Below are 6,031 nucleotides of genomic sequence, written 5' to 3'. Positions count from 1 at the left end.
CAAAGATATCCCTCTCATGCAACCCTGCAACCACAAAGCAAGAAGTCTCTTGTGTCCCCAACACACCTAATAGGTGCACTAGTTCGGCGAAGAGATAGTGAAATACAGGTGGTATAAGTAAGTATGAGCAGTGGCAACGGCACCAGAAAAGTGCTTTGCCCGGGACGATAAACAAGCAGTAGTAACGCAGCGGTAGTAACGCAGTAAAACAAGTAAACAAGCAGCGATAGCGAGTATTTAGGAACAAGGCCTAGGGATTACACTTTCACTAGTGGACACTCTCAACATTGATCGCATAATAAATAACTCTTTCTCATATGTGCTACATACACTCTTTTGTTGGATGATGAACACATTGCGTAGGATTACACGAACCCTCAATGCCGGAGTTAACAAGCTCCACAATTCAATGTTCATATTTAAATAACCTTAGAGCATAATAGATCATTGCAAAATAAACCAAGAACTAAGTGCACACACTGTCCACATTACACTATGAAGGAGGAATAGATCACATCAATACTATCATAATGATAATTAACTCCACAATCTACAAGAGATCATGATCATAGCCTACGACAAGAACCACACGGTGCACACACTAGTCACCTTTACACCATGCAGGAGGAATAGACTACTTTAATAACATCACATGAGTAGCACACAACTAGTACCGATACAAAGCTCATCATATGGATCTCAATCATGTAAAGCAGCTCATGAGATCATTGTATTGAAGTACATAGGAGAGAGATTAACCACATAGCTACCGGTACAGCCCCGAGCCTCGATGGAGAACTACTCCCTCCTCATGGGAGACAGCAGCGTTGATGGAGATGGCGGTGGTGTCGATGGAGAAGCCTTCCGGGGGCACTTCCCCGTCCCGGCGGCGTGCCAGAACAGAGACTCCTGTCCCCCAGATCTTGGCTTCGCGATGGCGGCGGCTCTGGAAGGTTTCTCGTACCGTGGCTTTTTTCGTCTCGTGGTTTTAGGTCCAGGGGCTTTATATAGGCGAAGAGGCGGCGTCAGAAGGTCGAAGGGGCGCCGACACTATAGGGGGGCGCGGGCCCCCCCTTGGCCGCGCCGGCCTAGGGTTTGGTGGCCCTGTGCCCCCTCTCTGGCGGTTCTCGGGTGTTCTGGATGCTTCCGGGCAAAATAGGAACCTGGGCGTTGATTTCGTCCAATTCCGAGAATATTTCGTTACTAGGATTTCTGAAACCAAAAACAGCAGAAAACAGCAACTGGCCTTTCGGCATCTCGTCAATAGGTTAGTTCCAGAAAACGCATAAATATGACATAAAATGTGCATATAACATGTAGATATCATCAATAATGTAGCATGGAACATAAGAAATTATCGATACGTCGGAGACGTATCAATGTGACAAAACACAGAGCCTCAAGACAGCGTCACGACCTAAGCAAACAATACCGAAGCATGATAAAAAACTTTAAAGCTGCCTGGACCAATGTGCCACTACTCATGAGCCTAGAAGAGTCGGCAACGACGAGTGGATGGTAGGATCTGCCCAAACTTCGAAAAAAGTCAACTAGAGAGTGTAGGAGATGACATATATAGCGCTTCGGAGCCCCGCACCTTGAGTAGAGGCCAACACGGGCAATGCATCACCATCCAGCCTCGCTGGAGAGACTAGAGAGACCACAACCTCTACATGCCACACTAGGACACCCCTCGCAGCCTAGGCAGTGCCTACAAGAAGGGAACGATGCATCGCGTTGCTGCCTAGTCTGGCAAACGAGACTTAGGGTTTCCCCTGGCCGAGGGGAAGGAACAATTAGGGCATTGTAAACACCTCCAACGGGGGAGTGGCAACCCCATACGTCATCGTAGTCAGCACCGGAAGTCTCCAAGCAGGGTTTTCACCCTTGCCAAAGATCATTCCTCTAGCAAAACGGAGAAGAGCAGGAACCTATAGCATGCTTGGACCACAATCGCATAAAACAGGTTATCGCCGATGGAGGACATTGACCACCACCACAACAACCAAAACTCGCCAGAACCGCGATCGAGATGGTCAGATCTCAGCGGGGTAGGCTTACTACCTCCAGCGGAGCGACAACTCATCCTCCATCGACACATGAGGATGGCCTCCACAGAGGCCCGCACTGCCCGTGAAAAGACGGAAATCCTTGGCCTAGAACGAGCCAGCCTCGGCTCACACCTAGCTCGCGTTGTCCGGCCGCACAAAGTGGTGCACGGTAGCCTCTAATCCTCATAGCATTGCCGCATCCACGTACAATCCACCCAACATCACCTCTCCCACCTCCTTTGACTGACAAGAGCTACCACGATTGTTAGCGACGGCCGGGGGATAGCGAGTGAGGGAGGTGGTTAGGCTAGGGTTTGGGGAGCCTCCAGAATCGCCCGAGCAAGGCGGTCTGGGATGCCATTTAGGTAACCAAGCTTTGCACCCAAATAAACTACGGTACATTTTTTAGATAAAGAGAATATATTAATATCAAAATATACCAATGACACACAGCCTCTGCAACAACGCCCCACCCTAGTGGCAGTACGGATGCACACGGCTAAAAAAGAGTAAAGAAAACTAAGAAATAAAAGTCCCGCTACAACATTTCAGACCTAGCAATAGCAATACAACCACCACCGTGACAACACCTGAAATACAGACTCTCCAAAAGCGACGCCTCCAAGAAGGGAACAGTGCACCAGCGTTGTTGTCGTCCGACCAAAGGTCTTAGGTTTTCACCCTGAAGATAGTCCCCACTCTCAAAACAACGCCTCCAACAAGGTCATTTGCAGGCACAACCAGTTAAGGCCACACCTTGGATTTTCACCCTGAGATGTAAGACTTAGAACTTCACCTGTGCTGCCGCCCCCACATGCATACCACTGCTGCGGAGCCCGGAACGCCAAGCAAATCCCTCAACATCATGGAGACTCGAAAATCCTTTAGCCAGTCCACCAATCCGGCATTCATGATATTCCTTCTTCTGACTTCACCATGGACCAAAAAGTCACCTGATGTCAATACAGAATAGAGCTTTGCGCCGCTCCCTCCGGAACCAAACGGTCGGAATAAAAACATGGGTGCGCGCGACCGAATACCACCCGATCCAGCAAACTCTAGGCAAAAGATACAATGTTCCATTCATCGGCGGAGCTTTCCGGAACTCATCTCTCCAGCCAGATCAAGGCAAACTGACCTCCGGTAGATCTTCATCTTCGCTTGCGAGAAACCCGAGGACCAACACCAAAAACAAAGCAAGATCAGTAGCCCCCACGCCGCCAAGCCCTCCTGCCGGATCACCAGGGAAGAGGACGACGACGGGGATCATGCGTACCACCGCCGAACCGTCACCGGGGGCGGAGGCTGCCACTGCTTCACCGAATCCTCAATGGCTACCAATGGAGAACATTAGGCCCCGGCCAAGTAGTTGTGCCGCCCGGCTTCCTCCACTGGCGCTTCATCACCTCCCATGGAACGCCGCCGCGGAAACTCTCTCCCCTCCCTCGTCGTTCGAGGAAGGGGCGCCGCCACCACCGCCAGGGCCGGGGCCGGGGCCGAGGCCGGCAACAGGGACAGCTGAGGTGCGGCGGTCCGGGGGCGGCTGTTCGGGGCGGGCGGATCCTCCGCCGCCGCCCCAGGGGAGGGAGGGGGGAGAGAGAGACCGAGGGCGGCGGCTAGGGCTACATGAGTTATGCAAACTACTTTTTCGGTAAAAAGACACGAACATTTGACTATCTCCTTGTACAAATGATAGGGAAGCAACATGCCAGACCTCCCTATCTCTAACACGTCACAGCTATCCACAGTGACACATATTAAGTCGTAGGTGAGATGGGCTATGGGTGGTGGATGACCATGTCACTCAGTTTGACCAAAATTGACCAGAATTGCACGTGTAAGAGGTTACCCAGCACTTGCTGACACGCAAATTAGTAGAGAGATCGAGTCAGACTAAATCCAAAATCATGAGTGGCAGATCTTGTGAAGACCATCCATGAAAAGAGGAGGAAATAAACGTGTTAGAGATCACGCAGTCAAAAATTAACACCGCTGGGAATGCTTGCTTTATTTTTGAGAATGCTGAGATTGATTTCCTGGTTTGGCCAAGCCAACACCTTCCTCCGACTAGCCAAAATCTTCCCCCTTCCACACGAAGGAGGTTATTGGTCATCTAGTCATCTGTTATTTGGGTTACAACGTTGATTGATTACCACAATGACATTTGAACACGAGCTATGTTTGGCCACAACAGGAAGGTGCTAGCTCAACAACTTTGCATCGTTCAACCATTTTGGAAAGAATATTTCGGATAAGTCTTTGGAGAATGTAATCGACTTTTGTAGTAAGCGGTTCAAAGAGGAAATTGCCATGGTTATCTGAACAGCAATTAGAGCATCTCCGGTCGCGTCCCCCAAACCGATTTGGGGCGCGCCGGACAAAAACCCGTTCCAGCCGCGTCTCCCAAAACCGAATTTTGTCCGGCGCAGCTTGATACGGTGTTCGGCGCCCCGAGCCCGTCCCCGTCCCACAGGGGACGCACCGGGCACACCGGACACAACGAAAAGCGAGGCGAAGCGGCGCGGGCCCGACGCGTCAGCGGCACAGGGAAAATTCGTCTCCCACTCCCGCCAAATCCCGTCCCTCCCGTCGCGCATTTCTGGCCTCCCAACACATATCCCGCCGCCGATTCATTTCTCCTATCCCACCGATTTGTTTCTCCCTCCCGCCGTCCACCCACCGCCGCGCCCATTCCATGGCGCCGCCGACAGCCCCGAAAAAGATGGCCAAGAAAGCGGCCAAGAAGCCGCCGAACAATGGGACGAAAGGGGCGAAGCGTCGTTCGCGAAGCCGCGGAAGGCGCCGGCTCCGAAGAAGAAGCCGGAAGAATGGACCGATGATCAATGGCAGCAAGATTGTCTGCGCCGGAAGATGGCGACGGCGGAGCGGAAAGGACGGAGGGCGGCGGAACAGGAGAAGAAGGCTCTGGCGGCGCGCCAGCACCAGCACATAATGGCCGGGTGTATCGCCAGTGCGAGCCCATGGAGTACGTCCTTGCCGGTGTACGTTCCGGGAGTGATCTCTCCGTCGACATCCGCCTTCTACAACGACGGCCCCTCCGCCACTCCCGGGTGCGTGACGCCTAACTTGTCGCCCCACTACCAGGATGCGCTACCGCATGGCGGCTTCAACCCCAACAACCTCTACTCCCCGGCGTACGAGCAAGCATCTCAGCGCGAGCCAGGACCCGGTCCGGACGGCGCCCCGTTCGCTGGCCGCAGGGGGCCACTCGAATTCGACGGCGCCGGTGCTGAGGAGGAGGAGGACGGGGTGAGGACGAGGAGGAGGAGGAAGAGGAGGGGGTGGAGGACGAGGACGACGACGACGACGACGAAGAGGACGACGAGGAAGAGGACGAAGAGGGTGCCGGTGACGATGATCTCGTGGAGGTAGATGCGGACGGCGTGAGGACTAGGAAGAAGAAGAAGAAGTCGGGCACACGAGGCCCCAAGTGAACGGTTTTGGAGGATCTATGTCTGTGCGAGTCGTGGGCGCAGGTGAGCCATGACTCCATCATCGGCGCCAACCAAAAATATGGGAAGTATTGGGCGAGGATCAAGGCCGAGTTCGATGAGCGCAAGCTCATCAACAACGACTACAACAAAGTGACAATGAAGAGGAGCCAAAAGGCAATGTCGACGCGATGGGCCATCATCCAGGCGTCGGTGAACTCCTTCCATGGGTACCATCACGACTTAGTGAAGAGGCGACAGCGGCGCCGACGTCTCCCAACTAGTACGACTCTTTCTTACATAATTTGTAGCGCCTACATTGTGTTCGATGAAATGATTCCGCTTCATTTGGTTAGTTTGACAGGGCCATGGAGGTTTACCGGAGGAACTCGGATGGGAATAAGTCATTTGTGCTGACACATTGCTATAGCAAGCTCAAAACGAACCACAAATGGCAGTTGACGCGTCTGTCGTTGCCAAGGGGAAGGACGCTATTGATCTGGACGCGCCGCTGGCAACATGCGGCGC

This window comes from Lolium rigidum, chromosome 6, assembly GCF_022539505.1.
Source record: "Lolium rigidum isolate FL_2022 chromosome 6, APGP_CSIRO_Lrig_0.1, whole genome shotgun sequence".
In the NCBI taxonomy this organism is placed as follows: Eukaryota; Viridiplantae; Streptophyta; class Magnoliopsida; order Poales; family Poaceae; genus Lolium; species Lolium rigidum.
Note: the sequence above shows the minus strand (reverse complement) of the source record.